Here is a 24,726-nt window from a genome sequence, read left to right as displayed (position 1 = left end):
CAACTCCCAGCATAAACCTATGTGGCTCTGTGTGGTAGGACAACAACTCCCAGCATACACCTATGTGGCTCTGTGTGGTAGAACAACAACTCCCAGCATAAACCTATGTGGCTCTGTGTGGTAGGACAACAACTCCCAGCATACACCTATGTGGCTCTGTGTGGTGGGACAACAACTCCCAGCATACTCCTGTGTGGCTCTGTGTGGTGGGACAACAACTCCAGGCATACTCCTATGTGGCTCTGTGTGGTGGGACAACAACTCCAGGCATACTCCTGTGTGGCTCTGTGTGGTAGGACAACAACTCCCAGCATACTCCTATGTGGCTCTGTGTGGTAGAACAACAACTCCCAGCATAAACCTATGTGGCTCTGTGTGGTAGGACAACAACTCCCAGCATACACCTATGTGGCTCTGTGTGGTGGGACAACAACTCCCAGCATACTCCTGTGTGGCTCTGTGTGGTAGGACAACAACTCCCAGCATACTCCTATGTGGCTCTGTGTGGTGGGACAACAACTCCCAGCATACTCCTATGTGGCTTTGTGTGGTGGGACAACAACTCCCAGCATACTCCTATGTGGCTCTGTGTGGTGGGACAACAACTCCCAGCATACTCCTGTGTGGCTCTGTGTGGTAGGACAACAACTCCCAGCATACTCCTATGTCGCTCTTTGTGGTAGGACAACAACTCCCAGCATACTCCTATGTCGCTCTTTGTGGTAGGACAACAACTCCTAGAATGCTCCTGTGTGGTAGGACAACAACTCCCAGCATGCTCCTGTGTGGTAGGACAACAACTCCCAGCATGCTCCTGTGTGGTAGGACAACAACTCCCAGCATGCCCCTGTGTGGTAGGACAACAACTCCCAGCATGCCCCTGTGTGGTAGGACAACAACTCCCAGCATGCTCCTGTGTGGCTCTGTGTGGTAGGACAACAACTCCCAGCATGCTCCTGTGTGGCTCTGTGTGGTAGGACAACAACTCCCAGCATGCTCCTGTGTGGCTCTGTGTGGTAGGACAACAACTCCCAGCATGTTCCTGTGCGGCTCTGGTGGGACAACAACAACTCCCAGTGGTGGGTATGTGTGGTGTGTATGTGTATATGTGACTGCATGTGTGTCTGTGTTTGCAGGATATATATACTGTGTGTCTGTGTTTGCAGGATATATATACTGTGTGTCTGTATGCGTCTGTGTAAGCAGTATATACACTGTGGGAGAGATTTATCAAACATGGTGTAAAGTGAAACTGACTCAGTTGCCCCTAGCAACCAATCAGATTCCACCTTTCATTTTCCAATGAGTCTGTGAGGAATGAAAGGTGGAATCTGATTGGTTGCTAGGGGCGACTGCGGCAGTTTTACTTTACACCATGTTTGATGAATCTCCCCCGTGTGTCTGTATGTGTATATGTGACTGTATCTGTCTGTGTAAGCAGTATATACAGTGTGTGTCTCCAAGAGATAGGCTTGGGATGGGCTACAATCAGCCGGGGGGGGGGGGGGGGGGGGGCGCCAAAAGAATATTCTGCACAGGGCGCCATCTACCCTAAGGCCGGCCCTGACCAGACTTACAGCAGGGGGGCAGGATCCTGGAGGCTGCACAAATTGCTGAGGAGGAGGCACATGGCTGGGCAGAGGTCACAGGCCACCACACTGATGGGATCTTGGCACACAGCAGGCTGTATTGGGGCAAGTGAAGAGTCATCATCCCGCGGTGGGCGCCGGGGGCGGGGCTTGTCGGCAGGGGCGGAGCTTATCGGGACCTACCCGGAAGATTAATTTGCCAGGTTCCTAGCCCGTCTATCTTCTGGAGCGCCCCAAACCAACCCCTATGCAAGGAGGGTAGGCGGCCAGCTAGGGGGGCGCTCTGGCAGATAGACAGAACGTCTGTCTGCCAGACCAGTTAGGTGTGCAGCTGACTGTCTGCCAGAGCGCCCCCTAGCTGGCCAGGAGTGATGCGCCCTGTGCAACCGCACAGCTCGCACACCCCAAAGGCCGGCCCTGAGTCTGGTGATTCTTCTCCCTCCAATCTACCTCTTTATCCTCCTTCCCATCTACCTCTTTCCCTCCTATCTATCTATCTGTCTATCTATCTATCTATCTATCTATCTCCTATCTATCTATCTATCTATCTCCTATCTATCTATCTATCTATCTATCTCCTATCTATCTATCTCCTATCTATCTATTATCTATCTATCTCCTATCTATCTCCTATCTATCTATCTATCTATCTATCTATCTATCTCCTATCTATCTATCTATCTATCTATCTCCTATCTATCTATCTCCTATCTATCTATCTCCTATCTATCTATCTATCTATCTCCTATCTATCTATCTATCTATCTATCTATCTATCTATCTATCTATCTATCTATCTCCTATCTATCTATCTATCTATCTATCTCCTATCTATCTATCTATCTCCTATCTATCTATCTATCTATCTATCTCCTATCTATCTATCTATCTTTCTATCTATCTATTTATCTATCTCCTATCTATCTATCTATCTATCTATCTATCTATCTATCTATCTCCTATCTATCTATCTATCTATCTCCTATCTATTTGTCTATCTATCTATCTATCTATCTATCTGCTATCTATCTATCTATCTATCTCCTATCTATCTATCTATCTCCTATCTATCTATCTATCTCCTATCTATCTCCTATCTATCTATCTATCTATGTATCTCCTATCTATCTATCTATCTATCTATCTATCTATCTATCTATCTACTATCTATCTATCTATCTATCTATCTATCTTCTATCTATCTATCTATCTATCATCTATCTACTATCTATCTACTATCTATCTATCTATCTATCTATCTATCTCCTATCTATCTCCTATCTATCTCCTATCTATCTCCTATCTATCTATCTATCTATGTATCTCCTATCTATCTATCTATCTATCTATCTATCTATCTATCTCCTATCTATCTATCTATCTATCTATCTATCTATCTATCTCCTATCTATCAAATCAAATCAAATCAAATCAAAAAAGCTTTATTGGCAGGTCCAAGTTACACATTAGCATTGCCAAAGCATGGGGAGAATAGGGAGTTGAGGAAATGGGATTCACCCGGGGTCGGTGTACAGGGGTTCATGATGTATCTATCTATCTATCTATCTCCTATCTATCTCCTATCTATCTGTCTATCTATCTATCTATCTATCTATCTATCTATCTATCTGTCTATCTATCTCCTATCTATCTATCTCCTATCCTCCTATCTATCTATCTCCTATCCTCCTATCTATCTATCTCCTATCTATCTCCTATCTATCTATCTCCTATCTATCTATCTATCTATCTATCTCCTCTCTATCTATCTATCTATCTATCTATCTCCTATCTATCTCCTATCTATCTATCTATCTATCTATCTATCTATCTATCTATCTATCTATCTCCTATCTATCTCCTATCTATCTCCTATCTATCTCCTATCTATCTATCTATCTATCTATCTATCTCCTATCTATCTATCTATCTATCTATCTATCTATCTCCTATCTATCTCCTATCTATCTCCTATCTATCTCCTATCTATCTCCTATCTATCTATCTATCTATCTATCTATCTATCTATCTCCTATCTATCTCCTATCTATCTCCTATCTATCTATCTATCTATCTATCTATCTCCTATCTATCTATCTATCTATCTATCTATCTATCTATCTATCTATCTATCTCCTATCTATCTCCTATCTATCTCCTATCTATCTATCTATCTATCTATCTATCTCCTATCTATCTCCTATCTATCTATCTATCTATCTATCTATCTATCTATCTCCTATCTATCTATCTCCTATCTATCTATCTCCTATCTATCTATCTCCTATCTATCTATCTATCTATCTATCTATCTATCTATCTATCTATCTATCTCCTATCTATCTATCTCCTATCTATCTATCTATCTATCTATCTATCTATCTATCTATCTATCTCCTATCTATCTATCTATCTATCTATCTATCTATCTATCTATCTATCTTCTTTTTCTTTCTCTCTCTCTGTGCAGAGTCTGTATACACTGTGGCAATCTTCATGTACACAGTTCTGACCCTGGTGCTTAGTATACATGTAGTGCCACAGTATATACAGACACTGGCATCTCTCCTCACCTTGCCTTCTAGGAGTTTTTTTTTTTTATAAATAAAAATGTAAAAAGAGAATTGTCCATAATGTTGTTTAAAAAACAGTGCATAACTACTACCCCATCATACCCCAACAGCTGAAACAGTACATAACTACTGCCCCCATCATACCCCAACAGCTGAAACAGTGCATAACTACTGCCCCCAGTATACCCCAACAGCTAAACAGTGCATAACTACTGCCCCCAGCATATCCCAACAGCTAAACAGTGCATAACTACTGCCCCCAGCATATCCCAACAGCTAAACAGTGCATAACTACTGCCCCCAGTATACCCCAACAGCTAAACAGTGCATAACTACTGCCCCCAGCATATCCCAACAGCTGAAACAGTGCATAACTACTACCCCATCATACCCCAACAGCTGAAACAGTGCATAACTACTGCCCCCATCATACCCCACCAGCTGAAACAGTACATAACTACTACCCCCAGCATACCCCAACTGCTAAACAGTGCATAACTACTGCCCCCAGTATACCCCAACAGCTAAACAGTGCATAACTACTGCCCCCAGCATACCCCAACAGCTAAACAGTGCATACCTCCTATCTATCTATCTATCTATCTATCTATCTATCTCCCTCCTATCTATCTATCTATCTATCTATCTCCCTATCTATATCCTATCAGCTGAAACAGTGCATAACTACTGCCCCCAGCATATCCCAACAGCTAAACAGTGCATAACTACTGCCCCCAGCATACCCCAACAGCTAAACAGTGCATACCTCCTATCTATCTATCTATCTATCTATCTATCTATCTATCTATCTATCTATCTATCTCCCTCCTATCTATCTATCTATCTATCTATCTCCCTATCTATATCCTATCAGCTGAAACAGTGCATAACTACTGCCCCCAGCATATCCCAACAGCTAAACAGTGCATAACTACTGCCCCCAGCATATCCCAACAGCTAAACAGTGCATAACTACTGCCCCCAGCATACCCCAACAGCTAAACAGTGCATAACTACTGCCCCCAGCATACCCCAACAGCTAAACAGTGCATACCTCCTATCTATCTATCTATCTATCTATCTATCTATCTATCTCCTATCTATCTATCTATCTCCCTCCTATCTATCTATCTATCTATCTATCTATCTATCTATCTATCTATCTCCTATCTATCTCCCTCCTATCTATCTATCTATCTCCCTATCTATATCCTATCAGCTGAAACAGTGCATAACTACTGCACCCATCATATCCCAACAGGCCAAGTCCAAATTTGCTGTTTTTTAGTGAAGTCACATCTCAGAGAAAATGTCAAAAAGTGATGAAAAGGTCACATATATAACAGTTGGGGGGGTAGGTCACATATATAACGGCCCTGGTGGAGGATGTCTCTGCCCATGAGGAGAAGCAGGTAGAGCCGAGGATCACACTGCTGATGTCTCCGTCGGGGGCGGGGTTATGGGCCTCTGTGAGCTGGGAGACGCTATGGGGGGCGGGGGATGGGGGCCAAGCTGCAGTCACATGTCTGGGGAGAAGAGCTTCCTCGGCTGCTGTGCTGAGGCAGGGGACGGATATATGGCCTCAGGGGGACGCAGGTGGCGCCCCCTTCCTGCCGGGAGTGCACAGCGCCCTGTGCGGCCGCACTGCTCGCACACCCCTAAGGCCGGCCCTGGTAGTATATTCCTGTATATAGGAGCAGTATTATAGCAGTTATATTCCTGTATATAGGAGCAGTATTATAGCAGTTATATTACTGTATATAGGAACAGTATTATAGTGGTATATTCCTGTATATAGGAGCAGTATTATAGCAGTTATATTCCTGTATATAGGAGCAATATTATAGTAGTTATATCCCTGTATAAAGGGGCAGTATTATAGTAGTTATATTCCTGTATATAGGAGCAGTATTATAGTAGTTATATTCTTGTATATATAGTAGTTATATCCCTGTGCACAGCACCTCTGGACCTGTCTCCCCCTGCCCTGAGCTTATCTGCAAGATGACATCTTACCAATAAATCATCATCACTGCATCAACCCGGTGAGTGCCGCTGGTCTTTACTTCCTCAATGGCTTGTGCTGATTAAATGAATTGCTTTCTCATTTACGCTGAGCACCACTGTGATGCATGAATGTTACTGAGATTACTCAGTCAACAAAGACTACAACGCTCCTCATCTCACAAAGTCACTTAACCTGATTACACAAACAGCTCCATACAAATTACGGGTTACTGATAGTGCCAACACATCTATTTGCTTGTGCTTATAGTAGTTATATTCTTGTATATAGGAGCAGTATTATAGTAGTTATATTCCTGTATATAGGAGCAGTATTATAGTAGTTATATTCTTGTATATAGGAGCAGTATTATAGTAGTTATATTCCTGTATATAGGAGCAGTATTATAGTAGTTATATTCCTGTATATAGGAGCAGTATTATAGTAGTTATATTCCTGTATATAGGGAGCAGTATTATAGTAGTTATATTCTTATACATAGGGGGCAGTATTATATTATTATATTGTATTGCTGTATACTATACTGTATTATACTATCCCCTATCTCCTCCAGTTATTATTCTGTCTTCCTCTCCCCCAGTGATCAGGACATTTTGTAATTAGCTCCACTATTACAGAATCCAATGCTTCGCTGTATTCTCTGGATTTCCCGCTGGCTTCTCCTCACATGTAGTGACGTCTCTCGCTCTCCTCGGTCTGTGGGGCTTGGATGTGGTTTTCTGTTCTGTCTCCTTTGATAACATAAGAAGCAGATACATGACGAGTCCTGATAACCTGGACTGGTTGTCCCTCTGGTTGTATTGGTGTCTATATGACTTTTTCTGCTTCTTTCCCTCGATTTCTCCTTCTCATACAATCAGTCTTCAGGCTGCTGATCTTATGCGGAAGCGTCGGCCGCTGCTGGCTCCGGTCCCGCTCATTTATCAGAGCTTACTTTACCCTTTAGATAACTGGGAAATGGTTTTAGCAACTTCAAATGGAGAAATAAATAACCTTATAAAGCGTTTCTTTTCAGATGAGAGGCAGAGACTAAAAATATATATATGAAGGAAATGGAATTATCAGGCCAAGCAGAGGTGACGCTACAGATCCGCGGCACAGAGGATGGGGGAGATGAAACGTCTCATGGTAACAACGGGCAAAGGTTCAACCTAAGGAATAAGATGTGCAGAATCCCGGGAAGCAAAGTGCAGAGTTGGCAGAAGATACAGAGATTAGTCTGATCTACATTGGTGGAAAGGCCAGGCTCACAGTCTCTATTCTAATTCATCATAAAGGTGCTGCATTGGGTTGGGGAATGGGCTCAGACTCTTGCTGTGTGCACTGGGGGCTGTCACGGTGGTGCAGAAAAAGTCAAACCCAAACTGCTCCCGCAAAGAAGGATAATTGTCTAGGATGTGCTCAAGTATTAGGATTTGGCTTCACTGGAATAAAAGGGCAAAGGCCGACCCCTGAGGAGCCTTGCTCCCCCCCCCCCCCAGCATTAGCCTCCTCTACTCTCAGGGAATTCACCAAACCCAAACTCATCCGTCAGACATCACATAAAGAAGTGGGATCAGTCACTGCACAGAACAAGTCTCCACCACATTCTAGGGCGCCAGCTTTGCACCCTTCCATCTGACGCTGGGCATTGTGCTGGGTGATGTACAGCTTGAATGCAGCTGCTCAGCCAAGAAGCTCCCGGCGGGCACAGTCTCTGATACCAGATGTGGTTAAGTCTCTGCAGTTATGGAGTCAGCAGAGCGGTGGTGACTTTTATACACTATACTTCCAACACTCTCTGTAGCGTTACGCGGTCTCTACTTAGTGACTAAGTCGCTGTGGATTACTACCGCTTCCCCTTCTCAATAGTCCCGCCCACCCCTAATGGGGGAAGATCTACAATGGCAGGAATGGCAAAATGACAGCAGTGGCTCCTTCTACAGCAACGTGCTGGTATTAGTGAGCGCTATAGAACAACTCGTTCTATCACTAATGCCTATAGGCCTTTATAATGTCCCTGAGTTAGTGGGTGTAGACTTCCTGCTATAATACCTTCATATAGTGCACACACAGCAGAGGCTCTGACTCCCTAGAACTCCATAGCACACCCTTATAATTAGCAGTAGCATGGAGGACATTACAGAGCAGTACAGTACAGTGTATGCTGTAAATCAGCACTGGAGAAATAACATTGCTGTCAGCTTCAGCTGTCTATCTGCAGCTCTCTGTCTACTTCTGGCTCTCTTCACTTAAATTCCACTTCTCTCGTTTTTTCCCCCTCCTTTTCCATTTGCATTAATGTGCAGCTGTAACCTGTTCCCCTAAAAATTAAACAGGCTGTCCATGTTAAAATAACTTGGATAAGGTACAAGTAAAAGATTGCGGATAGTTCAACCTCCAACCTCCAGATTGACCCCCGTGTCCTCTGTTATGAATACATGCCCGGGTTCAGCATGTGTCCTGCGGCTTTATTCATTCCTATGGAGCCGCTGGAAAGAGGCAAGTGCTTTACTCGGCTTTCTCCAGGGGCTCTATAGAGATTGAATAGAGCCGCAGGTCTTCGATGTATTCACAACAAAGGAGATGGGGGCCAATCTGGAGATCGGCAGGGGGGTACGGAGGTCGGACCCTCGCAATCTCTTACTTGTTACCAATCCTGTGAATAGGGGACAAGTTATTTTAAGGTAGAAGACCGCTTCAATCTTAATAGGTGACAAAAAAGGCATCTTTCTCCAATAAGGTATATTACAAAGTTTCATATATTTCCTGTACAATTGATCTATTGTGCTGAAACATTACTGACTATTTAAAAGGAAACTATCAGCAGGTTAGAAGCCTATAAGCTGATATGTCCCTATAGAGCACAGGGCGCTGGGGATAGATACATTTCTTACCATCATATTCCGGCCCACCTCAGTGCTATTAGCAGTTTAATCTATTTGGTAATAGGTTGTTTTAGTGCGCTGGGTGTAGGACTACTGCTGCCAGTACACCACCCCGCAATAGTGGGCCGGCTGAGGGGAGGTGCGGCCAGGGCGGGTCGGAGCATTGGGACAGTAGCCCCACCTCTAGTGCACAGAAAAGGATTAAACAGCACAAATAGCACAAAAACAGTATGGAGCAGTCATGTCAAACTCTGGCGCCCTGCAGAGCCATTATTTTTGGCCCGCCTAGGAAATCAATTGATTTCCTAGAGCTGGCCCGCCGATAGAACACCGCAACCGATTATAATATGGGCAGTGGATAACCGCCCATACTATAATCTGTTGTGCTAAAGGGAACCTGTCACCCCTGGACGGCTCCCGAACTCGCCCTACCCCTAGATACGGCCCCTATACTTACGCCCTCTTGCCAGTCCTATTCTTGAGGCCCATCCTGCTGAGGAGATACGACCGCCCGCTAATCTGCCGGGACGTCTGTTTCTTTGCGGCGGGATCGATATCAGGAGCGGGACCGGCAGGATGGCGTAAGTAACGGGGGCTGTATCCAGGGGTAGGGCGAGTTCGGGAGCCGTCCAGGGGTGACAGGTTCAGGCCGCACACAGATCCGGCTTCTCCCCTTACTCTCCTCCTGGCACGTGAGCCAAACCTCTGAGCAGGAGAGGCTCTGGCTATTCTACAAGCCGGGCACCAGAGTCATGGCCGTTCTCCAGCAGCAAGAAGACCAACAATGCCCCTGTCCCAAGAGATATTAGCGGCACAGGCTAGCTACTGCATGGGGCACTATTGAGGGAGGCTGGCTAACTATATGGAACACTATTGTGGGGGTCTGGCTACTATATGGGGCACTATTGTGGGAGGTTGGATACTATATAAGACACTATTGTGGGGGCTGGCTACTATATGGGGCTCTATTGTGGGGGTCTGGTTACTATATGGGGCACTACTGTGGGAGGTAGGATACTATCTCATGCACTATTGTGGGGCCTATCTACTATAATTGGGCACTGTTGTGGGGGGCTGGCTACTATATGTACCACTACTGTGGGGACTGGCTACTAAATGAGACACTTTTGTGGGGGCTGGCTATATGGGACACTATTACTGTGTGAGGCACTATATGGAAAACCATTTGGGGGGCTGAGTTCTATTTGGGGCACCATTGTGGAGATTTATCATATCATTTATTGTAGTGCAAAGTGCTTGGTGACGCACACTGCTCTGACAGTTCCACATATGCTGCTTGTGCGCTTCAATAAATATCAAGGTTGGCCCGCAAGTCTTTCCAAGTTTTTATTTTTGGCCCATTGCCTATTTGAGTTTGACACCCCTGGTATGGAGGATAACAATAAGAAACTTACCATCATCCTCAGCGTCATGCGCTATAGTGAGATACAGGGTACATTCTTATATCCTACTCATAGTTTACCTAAGGGCCTTATTACACAGATAGACAGATCATCGAATCCAAAGCCAGGAACAGACGATAAACAGAGAATAGTTCGTAATGGAAAGACTGAGATTTCTCCTCTTTTCACATCTATTCCTGGCTTTGTCTTCAATAATCTGTCAGATAGGTCTAAAATATGATATGTCTGTGTGATAGGGCCTTTTGTAGTGTCCTAGTACAGGTGTGTAACACTCTGGGATGATGGGGGCCTTCTGCACTATCACCACTTGGTGTCTCACTCTCTTCTATTCTAACTGCACAGCTGAAGGTGAAAGGGTTAATTTGTGTGTTTTACGGTGCATTTACACAGGCAGATTTATCTGACAGATTTTGGAAGCCAAAACCAGAAATGGATTTGAAAATAGGAGAAATCTCATGCTTTCCTTTATATTCCGTTCCCTGTTTATAGTCTGTTCCTGGCTTTGGCTTAAATCTGTCAGATAAATCTGCCTGTGTAAACGCACCATTACGGTTTTCTGTTCACCAGTCAGTGGCTTTGGTGCCTCACACTCTCTCCTTCTATCATACACTTACACCTCACACTTCCAGTACTTTCTCCACCATTAGGAGGTTAGTCCCAGTTCCTCCCATTTAGGATAGTTAGTTCCTGGTGGGAGGCTCTTCTATTAGTTGGAGTTTGGAGACAGAAGATGGAGATAAAAGCTATACATTGCTGATCCCAGAAGAGAGGTTACTGTCACCTGGCTACACCTTGCCTATGCCTGGGATATTCTTCAGGACCATCCACCTACTAGAGATTAAGCCGCAGGGGAGCAAAAAACCTCAGCTGAAGTACTCCATTAAAAACCTGCTCGACCTATTCCGGAAGCCTTAAGGGGTCAGCTTCACCCAGTGCAACTCCTGGGACTTGTGATACCGAACCTGACACTCACTGGACAGGTCTGGCATAAGGTGGTCTGCATCCTTTGCATGACTATTTAAATAGTTACTTCTGCTCAGTGTTTTCAGAAGGCGGCCTTCACAATCACAGGATGGTTGGACACAACATTGCCTCCAGCTATATGGGTTTGGCTCCAGTATTTTCAGAGGCTGAAGTTGCAGAGGAACTTGCCCGTTTAAAGCTGAATAAGGCGATGGGTCCAGATGGGATCCATCCCAGGGTTCTTAAAGAACTCAGATCTGTGATTGTTGCCCCCCTGACAGATCTGTATAACCAATCCCTGCTAACAGGAGATGTCCCGATGATTGGAGAACAGCCAATGTTATACCAATCCACAAGAAGGGGAATAGGGAAGAGCCCAGTAACTACAGGCCAGTGAGCCTGACAACTGTAGTAGTGAAAATGATGGAAACTCTTCTAAAAAAGAAGATAATGGATCACCTAAGAATCAACAATTTGATGGATCCAAACCAGCATGGCTTTACTGAGGGCCGATCATGTCAGACTAATCTCATTGATTTCTTTGATTATGCCACAAAAGTGCTGGATGAAGGTGGTGCTGTGGATATCGCCTATCTGGACTTCAGCAAAGCCGCAGATACAGGTCCCCATAAAGAGCTGATAGAGAATTTGGAAAAAATTGGACTTAATCCCTGAATAGTTCAGTGGATTTGTGGTTGGCTGAAGGATAAGATATCAGAGGGTTGTTGGTAATGGTGAATATTCCGAGCAGAGACTGGTTACAAGTGGTGTGCCTCAAGGGTCTGTTCTGGGTCCTATTCTTTTTAATATGTTTGTAAGTGACATAAGAGAAGGATTGGTAGGTAAGGATAGTGACATAGGAGAAGGGTTGGTAGGTAAGGATAGTGACCTAGGAGAAGGGTTGGTGGGTAAAGTTTGTCTGTTTGCTGACGACACAAAAGTGTGCAATAGGGTTGATATTCCTGGAGGTGTCAGTAATATGGAAAATGATTTAGCTTTGCTAGATAAGTGTCCAAACAGTGGAAATTGAAGTTCAACGTTTCCAAATGTAAAATAATGCACTTGGGGAGGAGGAATCCTCTATGCGAGTATCACATCGGCAGTACTGTGTTGGAAAAGACTTCAGAAGAGAAGGATTTAGGGGTTGTGATATCGGACAGCCTTAAAATGAGTCACCAGTGCAACCAGGCGGTGGAGAAAGCAAATCGTATGCTGGGGTGTATATATATATAATGGTATGCTGGGCTGTATATATATAATGGTATGCTGGGCTGTGTATATATATATATATATATATATATATATATAAAATGGTATGCTGGGCTGTGTATATATATATATATATATATATATATATAATGGTATGCTGGGCTGTATATATATATATAATGGTATGGTGGGGTGTATATATATATATATAATGGTATGCTGGGCTGTATATTTATAATGGTATGCTGGGCTGTGTGTATATATATATATATATATAAAATGGTATGCTGGGCTGTATATATATATATATATATATATATATATAATGGTATGCTGGGCTGTATATATATATATATATATATATATATATATATAATGGTATGCTGGGCTGTATATATATAATGGTATGCTGGGCTGTGTGTATATATATATATATATATATATATATATATATATATATACATATAATGGTATGCTGGGGTGTACAGCTAGAGGTATAACCAGTAGGAAGAGGGAGATTGTGATCCCGCTGTATAGAGCTCTGGTGAGGCCACATCTGGAATACTGTGTCCAGTTCTGGAGACCTCACCTGAAGAAGGACATTGATAAAATAGAACGGGTCCAAAGACGGCTACAAAAATGGTGTCGGGTGTGAGGCATAAACCATATCAGGAAAGACTTAAAGATTTGAATCTGTATAGTCTGGAGGAAAGACGGGAAAGGGGGGACATGATGGAAACCTTTACGTATGTTAAGGGACTAAATAAGGTTCAGGAGGGAAGTGTTTTTAGTAAAAAAAACTGAGCTCAAGAACAAGAGGACACAGTGAGAGGTTAGTTGGGGGAAAGATCAGAAGCAATGTAAGAAAATATTATTTTACTGAAAGAGTAGTAGATACCTGGAACAAACTTCCAGCAGACTCCCTTTTCTCTTGTCTAAACGTATGCCCCTGACGCATCACCCGGAGTTTCCGCAGGGACAATCGCTTTCATGGTTGCGACGGGAGGTGTGCCAGGGTCCTAGAGTGGCGGGGGATCTCATGGACAGAGAACACCGTAGGTGGCTGACTACGGCGGAACTTAGCACCAAATACAGTTTCCCCCCTGAATGGTCTCTGTTCGCAGGGCAAGTCTACAATTTCTGCAAAAAGAGATTATTAGATCTCTCCAAAGAAGCCAGCTCTCATTCTCTTGATGACATTATTGGCGTGGAGCCGCGTAAAGCGTCTATATCTTCCTTATACAACGCGATTCGGAATGAAACGCAGGCTAAGAGACCTGACAAAACTTCACTTTTTAAAACCTGGGCGAGGTGGACTCAAGACCCTGACATTGCAGACACTATTCTGGTGGGATGGGCTACAGTTCGGAAATGCATCATCAATGAGAGGTGGAGAGAATCTTATTTCAAACTTGCCCACTGCACCCTTTATGGATTTGACATCTTACCTTCCCCCTCCTTCCCAGACAGAATCACTGCCTGTCCCAAGTGTCAACGTCCCCTGACCAATTTATGGCATGGTTTATGGAATTGCCCATCCACAGCACATTTCTGGCAGCAGGTAGCCGATTACATTCACACTCACTGGAAGGTCAGGCTTCCCCTCACCCCGCAGGCACTCCTGTTCCACCAGCCCAGGCCCCCTGACAACAGTGAGGTAATATGTTACACCCCCCAGTTGGTCCATGTGGTGCTTGTGGTGGCTCTCCGTTGTCTCCTCTTTAACTGGTTATCATCCTCCCCTCCTGACATATCCATGGTGATCGAGCAGATGAAGATTTATTTAGGCGTTGACAGAGTCGACACAGAAAGACACAAAGAAAAATCAGCAAAATTTTTTTTTCAAAAATGGAAAACCTTCATTGTCACGCATTTTGACCACTCTGCTATAGTAGACATAGTCAAGCCGTTTAGATGCACGGAGTGGTACTGCAAAGCAGACCTAGCTGGGTCCCTAGGCCCCTTGCGACTTCCAGCTCCATGATATGTTATATTTGGACTTGGGATCCGGCAAGGACCTGGATGTGGGGAATGTATTTACTTTGCTCTATGTCCAGCAATTTGTTTGTTCTATTTTGCTTTTGTGTTCTTTTTCTTAATTTTGTTTGGAAAACCGAATAAATATATATTTAAAAAAATAAAAAAAAATAAAAACTTCCAGCAGAGGTGGTTGGTAAATCTACAATAACAGAATTTAAACACGCCTTGGATAGACATATATCTATCCTAAGATAATAAGAAAGAAAATACTAAAAGGGCAGACTAGATGGACCCAGTGGTCTTTTTCTGCCGACAATCTTCTATGTTTCTATCCTAACCGTATGAGAGTCTTCTTATTCTACGCAAAGTCCCACTACAAGTCATTCCAGCAGAGTAGTGTACTACATAGGAAAGGCCCAAAGATAGACCCTTAACCTACTCTACCCAAGTACTCAACCAATTCTACTCAAGTGGCCTACTGTATGCACTACAAGCACCAAGCTAACGCTCTGTGTCGTCTGTTAAGGGAAAGAACATTGTATTTCTGTGATGATTTTTGGTGCACTTTCACCTTTCAAAAGTCTTACTGTATTAGGCTATGTTCACACAACGTAAGTTCCGTGGCAATCACGGCCGTTCTTAGTGCTGCCTTCTGAGGGAATCCTGGCCGGACGGGAGTATACGCTCCGGACGGGATCCCTAACGGTGCTGTAGAAAACTGACATGTCAGTTAAATGTGGCCACTATTCAGTGAACAGCGGCGGCAGAATACCCTGTTAGTGCACACTATGGAGCTCCAAAGCGTGCAGTGGGGAGTTCTGATGCGGGCGCACATGGATGCACCCGCATCAGAACTAAGCGACGCTAAAGCAGTAGCGGCCGAGATGATCTTTTCAGAGGAGACGGCATACAGGCTGTATATAGCTTGGATAACACAGCAGCTGCACAGAGCGGCAGGCAGAGGGTTAATCCCGCTCCTTTGATATCTGCAGATTTTGTCACGCTTCTGACTCCTTCTGTCTCTACTTTTCCTTTTGTCTCCAATTAATGAAGCAAAATCAAGAGGAGCCAAGAGCGGCCGTAATAGTCTAATTTCTTCCAGGAGATTTAGCTGCCACATTCTGTAAGCGATACAGAGGAGGAAATCTAATTATCCTATTATACAGGACCACAGGCAGGGGGCGCAATGCTATGGTATCACTGCAGCTAAACTATACCGCAATGTGGGCAACAAGAAACATAGCATAGCACCACACATAGCTAATACAATAGGGGGCATTGTAATAGCAATTCTACTCCTGTACACGCAGGGCAGTATTATAGTAGTTATATTCCTGTACACGCAGGGCAGTATTATAGTAGTTATATTCCTGTATATAGGAGCAGTATTATAGTAGTTATATTCCTGTATATAGGAGCAGTATTATAGTAGTTATATTCCTGTATATAGGGAGCAGTATTATAGTAGTTATATTCCTGTATATAGGAGCAGTATTATAGTAGTTATATTCCTGTATATAGGAGCAGTATTATAGTAGTTATATTCTTGTATATAGGAGCAGTATTATAGTAGTTATATCCCTGTATATAGGAGCAGTATTATAGTAGTTATATTCCTGTATATAGGAGCAGTATTATAGTAGTTATATTCCTGTATATAGGAGCAGTATTATAGTAGTATATCCCTGTATATATAGGAGCAGTAGTATAGTAGTTATATCCCTGTATATAGGAGGCAGTATTATAGTAGTTATATTCCTGTATATAGGAGGAGTATTATAGTAGTTATATCCCTGTATATAGGGGGCAGTATTATAGTAGTATATCCCTGTATATAGGAGCAGTATTATAGTAGTTATATTCTTGTATATAGGGGGCAGTATTTTAGTAGTTATATCCCTGTATATAGGAGCAGTATTATAGTAGTTATATTCCTGTATATAGGAGCAGTATTATAGTAGTTATATTCCTGTATATAGGGGGCAGTATTATAGTAGTATATCCCTGTATATAGGAGCAGTATTATAGTAGTTATATTCCTGTATATAGGGAGCAGTATTTTAGTAGTTATATCCCTGTATATAGGAGCAGTATTATACTAGTTAGGAGCAGTATTATATTAGTCAAAAAGAAAAAGGAGCTGCTGCACCTTAAACCTATAGTGGACACTAATGCTTCTCAGCTACATTTAAAAACTAACGACAGGATGTTGGTATATAATTTGATCAAACAATATTGCCCCATGTACCAGCGTGCAGGTCTCCTGGTTCCCATGAGTCCCTACACTAACTCAACACTGTGTCGGTCAGTAACCGCTACCCCCACAAAGCGAGCGCAAGCAGGGAAGGGAGGCCAGAGAACGGCCCTGCAACCCCAATGTGACAGGACCAATCCCCAATGGGCCCCCCCAAACCCAGCAGGCGCCGCCGGTGAAAAAGTGGCCACCAAGCAACACAAGTGTGAACATGGTCTTATCACTCACTATTGCTCCTGCAGGTAGAATGGTAAGGCCCCCTTCACACGTCCGGAAAATCTGTCCGGATTTCCTATCAGGAAATCCGGACGGATTTCCGGACTCATAGGCTAACATTAGACACGGACACCCTTCCGGATTTTTCCGGAAGGGTGTCCGTTCCGGAAAATAGGACCGGATTTTTTAGATCCTGTCCTATTTTCGTCCGGAAATCCGGCACGGACGCCCCCATAGAAGTCTATGGGAGCGCCGGAATCACGGGCATTTTCCTGATGTATATCAGGAAAGTGCCCGCGATTCCGGACTGGTAGAGAGCCAGCCCCGGCCGCCGTCCGATCACCCGCACACCCCCATCCCCCCCGCACCGCACACGCTGCCCGGCACTACAGATCCCCCCCCCCCCGCCGCCGCCGCCGCCGCCGCATCTGACCCTCTCAACCCCCACCCCCCCCACCCCCCGGGAACTCACCACCGGGCCGCCCGCCGGATGCTCCAGTACCTCCGCCGCCGCCCCCGCCGCCGCATCTGACCCTCCCCCCCCCCCCCCCCCCCGGGAACTCACCACCAGGCCGCCCGCCGGATGCTCCGCACCTCCGACCGCCGCCGCTGCCCGGACCTCAGCACTGCACTCTGACCCGGACCCCAACCTCGCGGCCCCGACAGAGCAGGATCCGGGACAGGTGAGATTAGGGCTACTACTCCCACCATGCTCTGCTGGCAGGCCATGATGGGAGTTGTAGTTCTGCAGCCTGTGGCCATCCAGGTTGCAGAAGTACAACTCCCATCATGGCTCTGCTGGCAGGCCATGATGGGAGTTGTAGTTCTGCAGTCTGTGGCCATCCAGGTTGCAGAAGTACAACTCCCATCATGGCTCTGCTGGCAGGCCATGATGGGAGTTGTAGTTCTGCAGCCTGTGGCCATCCAGGTTGCAGAAGTACAACTCCCATCATGGCTCTGCTGGCAGGCCATGATGGGAGTTGTAGTTCTGCAGCCTGTGGCCATCCAGGTTGCAGAAGTACAACTCCCATCATGGCTCTGCTGGCAGGCCATGATGGGAGTTGTAGTTCTGCAGCCTGTGGCCATCCAGGTTGCAGAAGTACAACTCCCATCATGGCTCTGCTGGTAGGCCATGATGGGAGTTGTAGTTCTGCAGCCTGTGGCCATCCAGGTACACGGGTACCTGTGATTTATGTTGGCATACTAGACAATATTATCTCATCAGGAAATCCTGAAGGTTTTTCCTGATGGTTTCCTGATGGTAAAAACGGATTACTGTCAGGAAATCCTGATACTATCCTGATGACATTTAAGGTCTCCTGATCAGGATTTCCTGACAGTAAAAACTGACACGGACGTGTGAAGGGGGCCTAAGTAAGAATAGGAGGAACTTGCCATATGTGCGCAGGTGCTTTCTGCTAATTGGGGTAACATCGGTCTTACAAGAGGAGTTTAAACACTCAGAAAAAAAGGGAAAACACAAAATACGGACAAAAAGAGAGAGGAGCGCTGCACCTCACCCCTATGGCTGACACTAATGTCTCTCGGCTACATTTAAAAACTATAGTAGTTTTATTCTTGTATATAGAAATAGTATTACAGTTAGTTATATTTCCCTCTGAAGCACAGCTCTACTGATAATGTAGTAATATATGTTATATATTGTACTGTTCAGCCTTCTCATCCTCCACTCTCTCACTATTCTCTGCGGCTCTTATATAACGTGTCCATCCTCGCCTTGTTTATTCAGCTTTTAATATTTCAGCGACTCTCCTGATCTTCCTGTCATCCCTCTATTCAGTCTGTAGACATCAATGGGCCGAGCGGCGTGCGATGCGGAGGAGACATCTGGGTACAGAGCCGCAGACTCTCACAGACATCGCTCTGCAGAGTTATCTATTATAATAATGATTCCGTAGAGTTAACACTTACATGACAAGCGGTGAAATTGCATTGTGTGCCTCAGATGACACAAAACAGGGAAAGCTTTATAGACATAGGAGATAGGGTTGGTCCTATTGATTTTATAAGGAGCAGATCTGTAGTGTAAGGACCCTATTACATGGAGCGATTATCTGCCGATTTAACCAAATCAGGCAGATCAGCCGAGTAGTATGGAATCGTTCACTTTTCAGCTGATCACCGTCTTTAAACAAGTTTAAAGGGGTTGTCCAGCGCTACAAAAAACATGGCCACTTTTCCCCCTCTCTTGTCTCCAGTTCAGGTGTGGTTTGCAATTAAGCTCCATTTACTTCAATGGAACAGAGTTTGAAAACCCACTCAATCTGGAGACAACAGAGGGGATATCCCCTTTAAAAGTCATCGGCTCCCGACCACTCAGTGTTATGTGTAACAGGTGATTTGCGGAGCGCCGACTGATCAGATCTTGCTGATAAGCACTTAAATCGACTCTGTACCCACAATCTGACCCCCCAAACCACTTGTACCTTCGGATAGCTGCTTTTAATCCAAGACCTGTCCTGGGGTCCGTTAGGCAGGTGATGCAGTTATTGTCATAAAAGCAAGTTTTATTCCGGCAGCGCTGTGTCTAACGGCCGGGGCTTACATTTGTATATGCATTAGGCTGGCACCACCTCTCCGTCCTTCCTCCCCACCCTCCTCATCATTAGGAATGATCCAGGAACATTTACTGGTGTTTGAGCTTTGCACAGGTGTATTAACCATCCAGCCCATGTGCTGTGGTAACACAGGTGGGGAATAGGAAGCAATCTGCCTGGAGTATTCCTAATGATGAAGAGGGCGGGGAGGAAGGACAGAGAGGGTGTGCCAGCCTAATGCATATACAAATGTAAGCCCCGGCCGTTAGACACAGCGCTGCAAGATTAAAAGTTATTTTTATGACAATAACTGCATCCCCTGCCGAACGGACCCCAGGACAGATCTCGGATTAAAAGCAGCTATCCGAAGGTACAAGTGGTTTTGGGGGGTCAGATTTTGGGTACAGAGTCGCTTTAATTGCTTCTGTAGGCGGCCCTATATTATCCCGTCTAAAATGATCTTACCAGCTGGGACCTACAATCAGCTTGTGATTTTTCCTGCAGCTCCCCCAGAGGTGAAATTAGGTATTATACAATCCTCTTTACAATCAATAGGATGTGTATTTAAAGGGGTACTCCAGCGGGGGGGGGGGGATTTTTTTGCTGGGACTGGGAAGGAGGTGGCTGAAGGAAAAGACGTCCACTCACCTCCCCGGTTCCAGCGTCGCGGCGCTCCGGTCCCCGGCCGCTTCCTGGTGTCTGACGATACATCTCAGGTCCGCTCAGCCAGTCAATGACAGAGGCGGGATCTGATGCGGGGCCCGCCGCTGGAACCGGGGAGGTGAGTGGACATCTTTTCCCTCAGCCACCTCCTCCCTGGTCCCAGCAAAATAGTGCCCCCCTGCTGGAGTACCCCTTTAACTAATGGATTTGTCTGGTCCACCACACTGAGAAACGCTCTATCCAGCTGCTTTCTCTAGCAGATAACATTCCTCAAAGAGAATCCTGCACAGTTTTAAAGTGACTCTGTACCCACAATCTGACCCCCCCCCCCCATCCCCCAAACCGCTTGTACCTTCAGATAGCTGCTTTTAATCCAAGATCTGTCCTGCAGTCCGTGCACCGCCTCTCCGTCCCTCCTCCCCACCCTCCTCATCATTAGGAATGCCACTGGCAGGATTTTTCCTATTCCTCTGCAGTGAACATCGCACAGGTGTCTTAATGATCCAGCCCATGTGCCGTGTTCTCACAGGTGAGGAATAGTAGGCAATCTGCCTGGAGCATTCCTAATGATGAGGAGGGCGGGGAGGAGGGACAGAGAGGGTGTGCCAGCCTAATGCATACACAATCTAGGCCAAGGCTGTTTGCCACAGGGCTGCAAGTTTGAAAGTTGTTTTTTAGGACAATAACTGCATCACCTGCCGAACGGACCCCAGAACAGATCTTGGATTAAAAGCAGCTATCCGAAGGTACAAGTGGTTTGGGGGGGTCAGATTGTGGGTAACACAATGAAACAAGCAAATCCATGATGTCTGGATTCAGCCTATATATCAGTGTGAGGTGTGATCAGCTTATATATCAGTGTGAGGTAGGGCTGGGCGGTATACCGTGAAAATACCGATACCGTCACTGGCGTCGGTTAACCGAGCTTAACTTTGCCAGGACGGTATCTGCGGTATTTTCACTATCAACCCGTCTGAGCGCTGAGCTGCACAGGTTGAAGGTCTCCTGTGTGCTGTCTGTGCAGGGACGCACAGACAGCACATAGGAGATTTGCACTGTATGTCTGAGCGCCTCTCTCCTCTCCACCCCAAGCCCCCCGTCCATCCTCCGCCTGGCGTGTCAGAGCGCCCGCCTACCTACCCACCCCGCTGTCCATGTCAGCGGGCCCCAACCTGTACGGCGTGTCGGACTGCCTCTCCGCCCGTCCCAGCGGTCCCCCAGCTGCCCGACGTATCAGACCGGCCCCCGCACGTCCGTCCGTCACTGCTGCCCGGCGTGTGAGAATGCCTGCCCGCACGTTGCAGGGGCTCCCCGAACTTGCGGGAGTGTGAGACTGGCCCCGCTCCCTCCTGTCCATCCCAGCGGCCTCTAACCTGTCCGTCCCGTGGGACCGCCTCCCCGCCCGGCATCCTGCCAGAGATTTAAAGGGGACATGTAACGAGGATGGAGATAGAAGAGAGAGAGAGAGAGGAGGGAGAGATATAGAGGAGAGAGAGAGAGATAGATAGAGGAGAGAGATAGGAGAGAGAGAGAGAGAGAGATAGATAGAGGAGAGAGATAGGAGAGATAGATGGATGGATGGATGGATGGATGGATGGATGGATGGATGGATGGATGGATGGATGGATGGATGGATGGATGGATAGATAGATAGGAGATGGATAGATGGATAGGAGATAGATGGATAGATAGATAGATAGATAGATAGATAGATAGGAGATGGATAGATGGATAGGAGATAGATGGATAGATAGATAGATAGATAGATAGATAGATAGATGGGAGATGGATAGATAGATAGATAGATGGATAGGAGATAGATAGATAGATAGATAGATAGATAGATAGATGGATAGGAGATAGATAGATAGGAGATGGATAGATAGATAGATAGATAGATAGATAGATAGATAGATATGAGATAGATAGATAGATAGGAGATACATAAATAGGAGAGCAGAACACAGTTCATCAAAGACCGTCCTCCTAGTTCAGGCCGCTCCGTGCCTCCGAGTCTTTCTTCTCCGGTCTTCACTCTCAGAGTAGCGTCATCCTTTGTGTCCACTGCCATGTGGTCACGCGGCAGCACTCCCACACCAACTCACCACAGTTCTATTGCAGCGCCCTTTATTCTCTCTCAGAGCCAAATTACCAGAAGGAAAAATAACAAAGAACTGAAACCAGTTGGATGGGAAAGACTTTTTTTTTTTTTTTTTTTACACATTTAGGCGCCGTTCCCACTGAGCAAAAGTAGCGGAATGGGAGTCTATGGGAGGCGCGCGCTCTTGCTTTGTCCGCGCTGAAGAATGAACAAGTTCATTCTTCAGCGCGTACAGAGCAGCAGCGCGCGCGCCTCCCATAGACTACCATTATGAGCGGGAGGCTAACGGCATTCCGCTGCGGAATTCCGCTACTTTTGCTCAGTGGGAACGGGGCCTTTAGGCTGTAGGAGGTGTATGGCGACGTGATTTTTGAAAGTCTTAAAAAAAAAAAGTTCTTCTCCTGGATCGATAAAGAGAGATAGGAGAGAGAGAGAGAGAGATAGGAGAGAGAGAGAGATAGGAGAGATAGATAGATAGATAGATAGATAGATAGATAGATAGATAGATAGGAGATGGATAGATAGATAGGAGATGGATAGATAGATAGATAGATAGATAGATAGATAGGAGATAGATAGATGGATAGATAGATAGATAGATAGATAGGAGATAGATAGATAGATAGATAGGAGATGGATAGATAGATTGATAGATAGATAGATATCTCCATGGCGTGTCTGAGCGCAGTGCCATTTACAGCCCCCCTATAATGTGTTACTAATAGTGTCCCCATAACAGTGCCTTTGTACTGTCACCTATATATAATATAATCTTTACCCATCATTTATACTGTATATTCCTGCACTGTCATCTGTATATACTGTATACCCATCAGTTATACTCTGTGTCCTGTAGGGTTTACGTAGCTGTATACCTGTGTATACAAGTCCTATAGCGTGTACATAGCTTGGGTTGCTGCTCATTAAGTTACTGTACTTTTTTTTTTTTTTTTAACTTTATTGAAACAAAATATCCCCAGTTTGGCACGGCCACGTGGGTGTGGCTTGTAAAAAGGGTTGTGGCTTACAAAAGGGGCGTGTCATAATTATCGTTGAATTATCGTTACCGCAGCTACATATGCGATAAACCGCGATATTGATTTAGGCCAATATCGCCCAGCCCTAGTGTGAGGTGTGATCAGCTTATATATCAGTGTGAGGGGTGATCAGCTTATATATCAGTGTGATGTCTGGATTCGGCCAGTATATCATTGTATGGAAAATCAAATATAAAATTGTACCAAAAGTTGTAAAAAAAAATAAAATAAAATTCCAGCCTTTTTTGTCTTATATTCCACTATAGTGACATCTGGAAGACACACGCACTTTTCATGTTGTTCTCCAGATTGGCAAAACAATTTAAAAATTAAAAATTTTGGTGCAATTATTTTTAATCAATGTTTTCAACTTTTTTTTTTGGAATGGTTTAAACTAAAACTACTAAAGGCTCGTTCTCACGTTTCACACACAGTCCATATATACAGAACACACAGTGACGGCAGATCCCCAGCCCGTATATACAGAACACACAGTGACGGCAGATCTCCAGCCCGTATATACAGAACACAGTGACGGCAGATCTCCAGCCCGCATATACAGAACACACAGTGACGGCAGATCTCCAGCCCGTATATACAGAACACACAGTGACGGCAGATCCCCAGCCCGTATATACAGAACACACAGTGACGGCAGATCTCCAGCCCGTATATGCAGGACACACAGTGACGGCAGATCTCCAGCCCATATATGCAGGACACACAGTGACGGCAGATCTCCAGCCTGTATATACAGAACACACAGTGACGGCAGATCTCCAGCCCGTATATACAGAACACACAGTGACGGCAGATCTCCAGCCCATATATGCAGGACACACAGTGACGGCAGATCTCCAGCCCGTATATACAGAACACACAGTGACGGCAGATCTCCAGTCTGTATATACAGAACACACAGTGACGGCAGATCTCCAGCCCGTATATACAGAACACAGTGACGGCAGATCTCCAGCCCATATATGCAGGACACACAGTGACGGCAGATCTCCAGCCCGTATATACAGAACACACAGTGATGGCAGATCTCCAGCCTGTATTTCTGCAGCAGATTCTCCGGAGTTGGAGCCTGGTGTTGTAAGACATTGACATGGCTGTATAAGTGGTAGTGAAGAGGTCCCAGAGGAGGGGCGCTCACCTCTGCTGGCAGCTGACATCCATCTTTAAGAGCTTAGTGGATTATAAGACTAGGATGGGGCGGTGGGGCCCCAGGGTACAGATCTGTACAGCAGGATATTGATTCTG

General features: G+C 45.2%; 1 protein-coding gene across 13 annotated transcripts in view; it reads right to left on the bottom strand.

The window, feature by feature from the left end:
* The window catches only part of OTOF (otoferlin), a 256,523-nt gene that overhangs the window by 158,344 nt on the left and 73,453 nt on the right, over positions 1-24,726 (bottom strand). The gene's annotated exons all lie outside the window — the stretch shown is intronic.

Source organism: Dendropsophus ebraccatus, chromosome 6 (assembly GCF_027789765.1).
Source record: "Dendropsophus ebraccatus isolate aDenEbr1 chromosome 6, aDenEbr1.pat, whole genome shotgun sequence".
Taxonomy (NCBI): Eukaryota; Metazoa; Chordata; class Amphibia; order Anura; family Hylidae; genus Dendropsophus; species Dendropsophus ebraccatus.
Note: the sequence above shows the minus strand (reverse complement) of the source record. Positions and strands in the feature narration are given on the sequence as shown.